A 13,028-nucleotide genomic window follows, 5' to 3' on the forward strand; every position below is an offset into this window, starting at 1 on the left:
AAGTGAATTTATTTTAAAGCCCATCATAATTGTTTTAGTCCCGATTTAAATATAACACAATGCGTACTTCCAATTTTTGTACTCCACATTTCTAAAAGCTACAACTATATATATATATATATATATTATATATATACAATATACAGTTAAGTGCAGAACATATTTTTCGTGTTAAGGCCCAGCGACATTTTTTATAAATATAATATACAGTTTTTATTGGTGTACACGCCCCACGGGCTACCCGAAGGACCATTCGGTGACGTACGTGAGCGATTGGAATTATAGTTTATGTGGGACGTAGATAGGCAACTAAACATGCCAACACCGTATGGTAACTATTGTAGGCAATATAATGTGCACTACATCAACGAAGACGTGACGTAGACAGGAGATAGGTAACAAGGGACAGAGGATGTGACAGTTTATTTATGAGGGGGGATCTCTGTGGTCGAATCGATCTGGTGCAATGACCACAGAGCTTACATGACTAGGCAAAACCTTAAGAACTACTTAATACTATTTGAAGTCTGGAGACAGTTGGCTGAATTTGAGGAAGCTGATGATCTGGTCAACCTGGGTGGCCAGACGGAGGTGTCCTACATAATGTGGGTGACGACAACAGAAAAACCAACAAAAACTCACGTAATCTACGGGGATGCCTTATGTAAGATTAACCTTCCCTGGTAGTCGGCGTGGCGACATTCGCACACGACAAGTCGGGTGATGAATAAATAGTAAAAAACCACCAATGATTTTACGTCTGAATGGCGAGCCAAGTATATTAAAGTTCGTGTCGCATTGACAACGAATAAAAAATATGAAATATAGCAATACACTAAGTTATGCGATGGTTGTTATATTGGAAATTATATTAAATACATATAATAATTTAGAATAATTTAAATAAGTTAAGGACGGAGTGGAGTTTGGACGGGAAAAGGGATGTCGCAGTCGTGCAGAGTCGTGTCCGCGATAAGCTAATCTTTTACTAAATCGGCGCGAACAATTGGTTATTAGTTTCTATTTCTTCAAACTTTCTAGTTTCTAATCTACATGATTATATCTATACACTAAGCAGTCTTGTACATCCAACTACCCTGGACTTTGAATTTGGTTGAGGCATAGACTAAAAAATAGAGCATTGTATAATTATTGTATTATTATATTATTATAATAATAATATTATATGATATAATATTATACACCCATTTTCAGTTAATATTTTAGTTCCATTACATAATGCTGGTTGGATAGTATTTCTTTAAATCGTGATAGGTGCTCTATTATGTGGAGATAAACTGATACTGTCAATTAATTTAAAAACTCTATGGGGTAGTGTATTGTATCATCGGAATAACATACAGTTTCAATCGGTTTATATGTTTCCTCTACCCCAAAAAAGAGTGTAATATATTTTAATAAACATCTGCTCTATCATTTTGAGGGGAAAATATGGCTCTTTCACATAACCATTTGTAATAGTTTATATAATTTGTCTATACTACATCAGAAACTACTTGCATTTTAAGATGCAATTAAGCGATCTAGGACAAATGGACGTAGCCGTTTGGGCGTGGGGACAATTGGACGTAAAAAAAAAATTCTAATTTAGTAAATAAAATTAATAAGTTATTTATATTTATTTAAATACGTCAACCTCGAATATAAAATACCTAAATGTAAATATATTATATTATATATATATAAAAATTTAAAATTTATCTAAAACAAATTATATTGGTTAGTTATAATAATATGTTATAATACATCAAAAATATCTAAGAAGTTTTTCATGTCAAAACTATTCATATAACATGTACATGCATATATAGTGGTCTAGCGGGACGTCAGTACATAGCAAAGCATACAATCGAAAGCTAATTCAGGAGCAGTCATGTAATGAGCAGGATCTAGTCTGAGAGTGGATAAACATAAGTCTCTAAAATTTTCGAACACGTCGGTCAGTATGGTAACGTCAGTTTTTAAATAAAGATCGCTATACTCACCTAAAGTCTTTATATCGAATATTATACATATATTTTTAGCATTCATATGATGTTTATCGCTAATTTTCTCGTCTGTTAGAGAGTTATAAAATTCAGACTTTGATGGTAAAAAAGTATCATCTAATTTACTCCAACTATCAACATATTCATAAGGGAAGATTCCTTTTTGAGTATCTAAGTCTAATGCTTTCATGGAAAAATTTTTAAGAGTTTCTCTAAACCTTGATTTATCTTCAGATAAATTTACTGTGAGTTTACTTTATGATTCGCTCATGAAACGGAATGTATCAACAAATTTTATACTAAATCTAGATGCAATTTCTTTATATAGGATATATATTTTTCTGTCGAATTAGGAATAACGTGAATATCTTTATCATTACAACCGAGTTCCTAAATAATGAAATGGCTATAATACGATAAATTATGGAAGAAAATTGGTACGAATGACGGGCTAATTATTTTAAAATTGCATTGAAGACAAATACATTGTCTACCAGTAAAATGACATTAATCTCGAACTTTAATTAAATTATTTATTTTTTTAACGTTTCGAGCATTTTTCACAATACATAGTATTTTGAAAATGTCTCCCTTCTTCTACAGTTTATTTATTCATGGGTTTATTTTTTTTTTTTATGAATTTTATTAATATTTCTACCGATAACAATCATGTTTTCCATTCCTATTTTTTGCAGGATTTTCACCTCTATAAATTACCACCTTTCTTGGAATTTTGAACTATTTTACTATTTCTTCTGGTATAACATCATAATTAACTTTAATATAAAACCCATAGCTCATAATTTCATAGTTAAAATACATTCAGAGTCTGCATAAATAACTATCGGTATTCTCTGCATATTTTTATAGTTTTTAAAATAAATAAAATCATCATCTCCCTTTTCAAACATTATTGGTCTTCCTAATTGATTATTTCTACAATTATTCTGATGTTCGCTCAATCCATTCATACCCCAAAGTTTGCTTTCAAATGGCTTTTCTCCGAAAGTAGTAAAACATCTTTTATAGATAATTAACCTGGAACAGTCTTTAGTTTTCTGACTTTTAATAAATCTTGAAAAATGTTTTAAATAACAATAATGTGATCTGTTATTATTATTAAAAAAAATAGATTAAAATGTTTTTTTCTTTCAGTGATACAAATATATAGAGAGAAAATATGTTTATCACTTACACAATAAATATTAATTGATACATTGTTTATATGTTCAAATTTTTTTATCTGACTGATTGGTGTAGGAAAATCAATACATTTAAAATCTAAACCACTTTTTTTTTTCTAACATTTCAAAATATTTCTGATTAAAATAAGTTTTATTTGAACGATTATCAAACTTAGATAGAATTGAATATTTAAAACATTTATCATTATAATTTTTCACATTTATAAATGCTCTTTTATCTTTGTTATATTCAGGAAGATCTAGATACGTTCCTCCTCTGAGAGGATTTAGTATATTAATTCTTAATTGTAATGTATCTATTGTTTTAATTGACCAGCCAGAAGTTTTTGCTAAAAAATCATCTTCTTAATTTAATAATTTATTGAACATTTTATCCAGTAATTTATTAAAATCAGATGAATTACATGCAAGTGTATTAGAGGTTTTAAATGCTATGTCATGTATTTCTTATGTGATAATTCTTTCGTATACACTATATACATGCAAATTAAATTTTATAGATGTTTGTAGACATGATTCCTTTAATTTGGAATTATTTTGTCTAAAGTTTAGTTTAAAAAAAGTGTATAGTCTAAAAATTTTAAATTATTCTTAACGATAAAAGTTGTTGGACATTTTTTTAAATTTTAAATTTCAAATAGTCCTTCATCAGCAGATGCCATTCGCTGACGTTTTGTAACCATTTTTCTTTTCATAATAAAATTGAAAATTAATTAAATGAAAAAAAAAATAATATTATAATCAATTTATTAATATAAATCAGAATTTTATAATATGTAACGAACCTAAGCAACTAATTTTTGAAAATAAAAATAAATTAAAGAACTTAATTATTGTTTAATATATCATATAAATATAATAAATGGGAATTAATATTTTGTAGGCATCGATAACCAATATAATTCAATACATCATAATCAGCTTTAATTTCTTTTTCAATAAATTGTCTCTCGTTGACTTTCGGTTTGTTTTTATGTAAAATTTAATATGAATTTATTTTTCAGTAACCCCTGAAATTGGACCAATTACATACTTCTGTGAACATATGGTTACCGAAAATGATTTAGAATCTTTCTTCACAAAAATATTAAATGTTGAAAACTTCTTTAACGATTAACTTAATATATTAACATAAATATTAATTAAATCAATTAAGAAATATTTAAACTTGATTCTTGTTATATTGTTAAGTTTTTGTAAACTCCTAATGGATGTATTTTAAGTTATGGCTAAAATTAATTTACACGTTTATAGCATTAATATTTTGAATTTTAATAATTACAATAGGTATAATGAATTTTTTTTGTTCCACAATGTTTTACAACAAAATATATACATTTATAATGAGGGAGAAAAACTGTTTTATTTTTTGCTGGTAATTATCATTTATGTCTAGGTCTTAACCTATATTTATATTAATCTTTAAAATATTTCTTAACAATGTACGTTTTCTTAATTAAAAATAAAATTTATAAAATCTATCAAATTTATATAATAAAAACAAATTTTACATTCAAAATGTTTAAAAAAGTACAACTATTTTATAATTTTCAAATTCTATAACGATTATATATATATAACGAATATATTGGGTTTTAAAATAATGTATATTATTTATTTAAATTTTTGAGTTATATTTCTATTGTTAATTATATCTTGAAAAGTGAATTTATTTTAAAGCCCATCATAATTGTTTTAGTCCCGATTTAAATATAACACAATGCGTACTTCCAATTTTTGTACTCCACATTTCTAAAAGCTACAACTATATATATATATATATATATTATATATATACAATATACAGTTAAGTGCAGAACATATTTTTCGTGTTAAGGCCCAGCGACATTTTTTATAAATATAATATACAGTTTTTATTGGTGTACACGCCCCACGGGCTACCCGAAGGACCATTCGGTGACGTACGTGAGCGATTGGAATTATAGTTTATGTGGGACGTAGATAGGCAACTAAACATGCCAACACCGTATGGTAACTATTGTAGGCAATATAATGTGCACTACATCAACGAAGACGTGACGTAGACAGGAGATAGGTAACAAGGGACAGAGGATGTGACAGTTTATTTATGAGGGGGGATCTCTGTGGTCGAATCGATCTGGTGCAATGACCACAGAGCTTACATGACTAGGCAAAACCTTAAGAACTACTTAATACTATTTGAAGTCTGGAGACAGTTGGCTGAATTTGAGGAAGCTGATGATCTGGTCAACCTGGGTGGCCAGACGGAGGTGTCCTACATAATGTGGGTGACGACAACAGAAAAACCAACAAAAACTCACGTAATCTACGGGGATGCCTTATGTAAGATTAACCTTCCCTGGTAGTCGGCGTGGCGACATTCGCACACGACAAGTCGGGTGATGAATAAATAGTAAAAAACCACCAATGATTTTACGTCTGAATGGCGAGCCAAGTATATTAAAGTTCGTGTCGCATTGACAACGAATAAAAAATATGAAATATAGCAATACACTAAGTTATGCGATGGTTGTTATATTGGAAATTATATTAAATACATATAATAATTTAGAATAATTTAAATAAGTTAAGGACGGAGTGGAGTTTGGACGGGAAAAGGGATGTCGCAGTCGTGCAGAGTCGTGTCCGCGATAAGCTAATCTTTTACTAAATCGGCGCGAACAATTGGTTATTAGTTTCTATTTCTTCAAACTTTCTAGTTTCTAATCTACATGATTATATCTATACACTAAGCAGTCTTGTACATCCAACTACCCTGGACTTTGAATTTGGTTGAGGCATAGACTAAAAAATAGAGCATTGTATAATTATTGTATTATTATATTATTATAATAATAATATTATATGATATAATATTATACACCCATTTTCAGTTAATATTTTAGTTCCATTACATAATGCTGGTTGGATAGTATTTCTTTAAATCGTGATAGGTGCTCTATTATGTGGAGATAAACTGATACTGTCAATTAATTTAAAAACTCTATGGGGTAGTGTATTGTATCATCGGAATAACATACAGTTTCAATCGGTTTATATGTTTCCTCTACCCCAAAAAAGAGTGTAATATATTTTAATAAACATCTGCTCTATCATTTTGAGGGGAAAATATGGCTCTTTCACATAACCATTTGTAATAGTTTATATAATTTGTCTATACTACATCAGAAACTACTTGCATTTTAAGATGCAATTAAGCGATCTAGGACAAATGGACGTAGCCGTTTGGGCGTGGGGACAATTGGACGTAAAAAAAAAATTCTAATTTAGTAAATAAAATTAATAAGTTATTTATATTTATTTAAATACGTCAACCTCGAATATAAAATACCTAAATGTAAATATATTATATTATATATATATAAAAATTTAAAATTTATCTAAAACAAATTATATTGGTTAGTTATAATAATATGTTATAATACATCAAAAATATCTAAGAAGTTTTTCATGTCAAAACTATTCATATAACATGTACATGCATATATAGTGGTCTAGCGGGACGTCAGTACATAGCAAAGCATACAATCGAAAGCTAATTCAGGAGCAGTCATGTAATGAGCAGGATCTAGTCTGAGAGTGGATAAACATAAGTCTCTAAAATTTTCGAACACGTCGGTCAGTATGGTAACGTCAGTTTTTAAATAAAGATCGCTATACTCACCTAAAGTCTTTATATCGAATATTATACATATATTTTTAGCATTCATATGATGTTTATCGCTAATTTTCTCGTCTGTTAGAGAGTTATAAAATTCAGACTTTGATGGTAAAAAAGTATCATCTAATTTACTCCAACTATCAACATATTCATAAGGGAAGATTCCTTTTTGAGTATCTAAGTCTAATGCTTTCATGGAAAAATTTTTAAGAGTTTCTCTAAACCTTGATTTATCTTCAGATAAATTTACTGTGAGTTTACTTTATGATTCGCTCATGAAACGGAATGTATCAACAAATTTTATACTAAATCTAGATACGATTTCTTTATATAGGATATATATTTTTCTGTCGAATTAGGAATAACGTGAATATCTTTATCATTACAACCGAGTTCCCAAATAATGAAATGGCTATAATACGATAAATTATGGAAGAAAATTGGTACGAATGACGGGCTAATTATTTTAAAATTGCATTAAAGACAAATACATTGTCTATATTTACCAGTAACTATATTAACTATAAACTATCGTGTATTATAATAATAATAAAAAATGATATAATTTTATTCATATTGCTTAAAACACAAACACTTCTTATATATACATGTAAAATACAACCACATGATTACCATAAAATCTCCCTCGTTGTTATTAATATTTTACTATATATTTTTCCCTTGCTCTTCCCCTTTTTAAATTTATCTTTAACTTTCAATAGTTAATGCGTGTAACAAAACCTATAAGCTCCACCGACCTGACTCTCGAGCCAACACGTGGTGCGGTTTAGAGTTCATGTGGTCAGTGTTCCCCTGAACACATGGGTGGAAAGTAAGTCCCTAAAAACACCGAAATCTCACAATATATATGTTAGATATAATCATTTTGGCACATGATAATTACAGTTAAAAGAATATAATAATTTGGCACATGGCAATATCATAAGGAATATATTAGAGAAAAATACCAATAGAAATGCTACAGCTCTGACAAGCGGTTACGGAGCACGGAATGGTAGTCATATGTCGGTATGGCATATTATACATTTATACGTATTAAAGGAAACGACCCACGGCTCTGCATGACGGTTACCCGGGCACCTGTTAGGAAAAACGGAGCATAAGTAAAAAAGAAGTGATAGTGATACATAATCAAAATGAAAAAGGGGGAATGTTGGGGGAAAATAATACTTGATTTTACCGGGGCACCTTTTAGGAGAACCGGAGTGTAAAAAAAAGAAACAACAGGGATACATAATCAAAATGAAAAAAAAGGAGAGGGTTGGGGGAAAAGTAATACTTGACGACTGCTGGTGGCTTGAGATGATGGCAACCGGTGGCTGCGATGAATTGGCCTCGTGGGCCGTCAATACACCTTATACTCGTGATCAGCACGGCCCATCTGCACAGGTTACGTGGAAAACGGTTGTGGATATTAGCCGCCGGGCCTTCCACGGCCGCATATCATAGACTTAGCCCATAATGGCATCGGTGAACATCAACAAAAAAAAAAAAAAAAAAAAAAAAAAAAAAAACAGGAATGTCAGGAACACTAAATGTTGACCGCGTGGTTTTTGACGTTGACGGACGGATCGGCAGTCTTGACCAGTGGGACGTGCATTAAAGTCAGTGGTCGTGAAAAGAGTGTCGAGACGTCGCGCGTCGGTGGACGGCTCGGCTTGTCGGTGACCGTTGTCGAATGTTGATGAAGTGGGACGTTAGCAGTGTCGCTTTTTGCGGGGATTTACAATGATAATGGGCTCCAGACGTCTTGTCAGTATGTACCGGCGGACGCGACCGTGTCGCCGACGGCACAGGTAACCACAGCTGCTAAGGCAGGTCGCCGGACACTACGTTGAAGAGGGGTTGGGGGACAGTGATTTTATATAACATTACTATTATTCGTCTTAATCGCAACAAGCTATTGTAATAATAAGAGTACCATTAAAGTAATGGTCACAAACCGACAGGTACGATAATAATATTATTGTGAGGAAAGATGAGTTCAATGACTATTGTACAGCCAGCGAAAATGAGCTGCGATACCAATGCTCTGGGTGGCCGAATTTCGTTAGGGCTTCTACAACTATTTGCCACGTAAATTAATTTCAAACATGTTGTTATACGAATATTATTATTTCTCTTTTATATTTTGTTAAATATGTATTGTTGAAGAAATAAAAAACGTAATATTACAGGGCATGCAATTTATTTATACAAATTTATAAATATAAAATATAAATATTATATTATTATACAAAAAATAATAAATAAAAATACTTAAGTTTTATACAATATTAATTTTCATCGTCATCGTCACTTGAACTATCGTCGGGAATTATGATAAGAATGATGGGTTCCATAATTCATCCCCTATCCCTTCCTTCACCAAGTCTTCGTCTTGAATTTTTGCACAATGTTCATCGCATTTTGCCTAATTTTCTTTCGTCACCGCATCTATGGCATTATTGAACAACACTTCTACGTCCGCAATTTTGAAGGAATGATTTTTTTAGTGACTTCTCCCTTGATTTATGCATAAATCATTTCAGTACGGTTATTATACTGGCAATGATATGGTTGCAGTCCGCAGTCTCACCACTTCATGACCCATTTGTAAAGCTATCTTAGCTATCTCGTCTAATTTATACATTTTTTCTTTTGGCATCGATAGTTTCACTTTTTCCCGTAGTTCACACGATGTTTCTTCGAGAGAAAATGGTATTGATTTTTCTTGTAGCCATTTTTGAACATATGCCTTTCTAGTAATAGTCTTAGGGTAGTCTTCAGCTAACATTGAATGATATGAGGCATTATCCAAGACTATAATACACGGTTCCTCCAAATTACCTAACATTTCAATGAACCACTTTTTGAACACTGTGGCGTTCGTCTGTGAATGATAGTCTTCTAAACTACCTGACTTGCACCAAAATACCAGTTTGGAATTTTGAACAAAACCAAATGACGGTGACCCGGCATGGCACACAATGATTCTACCACCTTTCTCTATGGGTATCTTGAGTCCTTCAGTATTTTCTGAATTTTGCCAAATGTACTCACGGATATGGTTTTGGTTCACCCACGTCTCATCCAGATACACAACTGATCTCAAATCGCTATTACGTCTAAACGCATTCATCTTTCTTAAAAATTTTACTCGAGAAGCAACAATGTCATTTCGTTCCATTAAAAATTTAAGTCCATCATTACACTTTTTGTATTTAAAATCTAAATTTTTTAAAAGAACTTTCATTGACGATTTTGAATCCGGGTAGTTGGTTTTTTCGCGCATTGCTGCTAATATTTTTGAACTTGTAGGAAATTCATGACTATCGTAGAAACTATGAACGGTTCTCCTAAGAACTTCGTTGTCAAAATCATCTAGATTAGTAGCATACTTTACTCGTTTATAACTTTTTCTAGGCGACTTGAATGAAGTAGAGGGTCCGTCATCTTCTTCTAATTTCTTCCTTCTGCACAAATTCGCTTGTCATTAGCAACGCTTACACCACATGCTTCGGCAGTTACTTCACAAATTTTACGGAAAAATTAACGAATTCAGGATTATTTTTGTCAGTAGCCAATACTTTTTAGTAATTGTAAACACTAAAAATTACTTTTTTCGTTGGGTGTATACGATAGCTCAGGGTTTGAATTTTTATTAAATAATAAAACTTAATTAATATTATTTTTATTTATATTTGATAATTTACTTATTGAGCGGCTACGACGCGTGCTGTACATAAACACGGTTTTACTGCTACTGAACTATGTCCGATCGTCTGTTACTGAGGACCGCGATATCGGACATAATATCTTATCTCACAATATTATTCACTTTATAGATAATCTTACAATATTTACTAATTATATAGGTACAAAATATCTCGAGTACGCAACATAGCCACCCACCTTGAAATATAAATAATATTTCCACAAATGAAATAATAATAATAATACAAAAAAAGCTTGACGAAAGTCAAACGTCTTATAACAAAGTTCGTAGATCTTTTGACTTAACGTAGTAGAATGGCGTTATATGTTTATCAAAAAAAAAAATTCAAAAACACTGAAATTAAAATACCTATTGTCGAAACACTGTATATAACGTACAACAAAATCGTTTCTTCTATCTCGAAGGCTTGCATTCGATGGTGTACTCTGAACCTGAAGTACTGCAGGTCAGCAAAATGTATTCGATAACGCGCGCTGGATATTGAATATTGGTTGTTAGTTGTTACAATGATATTATTATTATATTATAATTTATATTATCTTATAGAGACAAAATCGTAATTTATTATAAATAATATATTTATTAAGCATACTTAATTATTAATTTTTTAATGCATTTAATAATAACCAAATGTCAAATGACAATATTAATGTTAAATGCAATTATGGCTGTAACATAATTTTATCTAATAATATATCCATTAATATAATTATTACTTATATTCAGATGTTTGCACATTGCACTTGTAATTTAAAAATGATTAAAGCATGATATTTCATCTTTATCATAAACATATTGTAAATAATTATAATATATAATATATAATTATTGTACAATTATAAAGGATTTAAAATATTAAAATAAAAACGAGTACCACATTTTATCAAACAAATAACAAATTACAGATAATTTTATATTTGACTACTTAAGTACCGTATACAAGATATCTAAATATATTGATTTTACTAGTTGAGTTTAGAAGTAGTTTAAGTTAACGTGCGTGTATTTTATTCCGTTAAAAAAATCGTCGCTTCTTTATTGTATGAAAATTGGCTTTACAAAACATTTATTTGTTATCAAATCGCTCAGCCATAAACTTAAAAGAAGCCATTAAATTACTTAAAAAACCAGATTTAAACAGTGATGACGTAGTACAGTGTTATAACTTGGAACCAAACCCTGGTTTATGGTATATGGGTGCGTACAGTCAAAGTTCTGCTGACAGCATTGAATGGCAATCAACAGGCACTCGTTCACTGCCTAATGAAAAAAATCCCACTGTACTGGCCGAATACTTTTCATCCGAAAAAGTGAATAAAAGTGTATATAGATTATTAAAAAAAACGAATATGACGCTGCCTTGGTTAACTATTCAGATTTGAACCTTACAGTTGAGAAATTAAAAAGAACACATGTTTCTCAAAAAAAGTCCATCAAAAGTATTATGAAAAGCCGTTTCAAACTGATAAAAAAAGATAGTAATAACTCTGCTTCTATTGTTTCTAATAAACTAATTGAACATGAACCCGCAGAAAAACATGTCAGGTAGGTACAACAAACATTGTGAATTGTTTTTCTTATAATTGTATTGTAATTGTATTGTGTCTAAATTTATATTTTTTTTTCAAGCAACAATTTTGGACTATATTTAGGAGATGATGGTTCTCTTCCAGGAGGTTCTACCTTTGTGTAGTCTACAGCCCTAGTAGAAAAATCTGCTCCGAGTGCTCCGATTTTATCACAATTCAAGTAAGTAAATCCTTCCGATTTTACGCACTACTAATATCAACACTGTGCCATCGCACATTTATACATATAACGGTCGAATTTAAAGTTTTTAAACGCCGTGGTTCGACATACATTACGTTACTTAACTTAATTTTGATCTTGAAGATTTAAAACATTGATTTTTTTTAAATTTAAAATAAAGAGAAAAAAAAGTTAGGCAAGTAGGTGTCGATAAATTTTATCAATATTCAAACTATAATGCTTTTTAAAAAAAAAATTGTGCCTATGTATTTTTATTATTATTCAACTGCTATTGTAACAATATATCAGGAGCCTTATATTCAATTTTCACGCTTTTTTTACTCAACAAATGTTATAATGTTACTAGATGACTCGTCGCAGCTTCGCCCGTGATAAGTTATTTATTTTGCTTTCAGAAGATGATATTATTATATAGCATTTTTTATTCAAATTTTATATTTTAATTTAATTGAATAAGTAAATATAAAAAACAGTTAATGAAAAATATTAATATTAATAATAAATATATTTGTATTAAAAATGAATACAGATAAAAAAAAAAAAAACTAATATTGTTGTTGATAAATAATTTTATAAACTTCTGAGTATAATAAATATATAACGTTTTTTGTTCTATCTCCTGTTGAAATCAAAATCATTAG

At 30.3% G+C, this 13,028-nt stretch overlaps 1 pseudogene across 1 annotated transcript; it reads left to right on the plus strand.

Moving 5' to 3' along the window:
- Positions 1-11,663: 11,663 nt before the first annotated feature.
- Positions 11,664-12,370, plus strand: LOC149056876 (uncharacterized; annotated as a pseudogene). The gene is made up of 2 exons (XR_016190898.1): positions 11,664-12,162; positions 12,247-12,370. The product of XR_016190898.1 is annotated as an uncharacterized LOC149056876 (transcript).
- The last annotated feature ends 658 nt before the right edge of the window (positions 12,371-13,028 follow it).

This window comes from Diuraphis noxia, unplaced genomic scaffold, assembly GCF_037042655.1.
Source record: "Diuraphis noxia isolate RWA-SAM2 unplaced genomic scaffold, SU_Dnox_SAM2 contig0003, whole genome shotgun sequence".
In the NCBI taxonomy this organism is placed as follows: Eukaryota; Metazoa; Arthropoda; class Insecta; order Hemiptera; family Aphididae; genus Diuraphis; species Diuraphis noxia.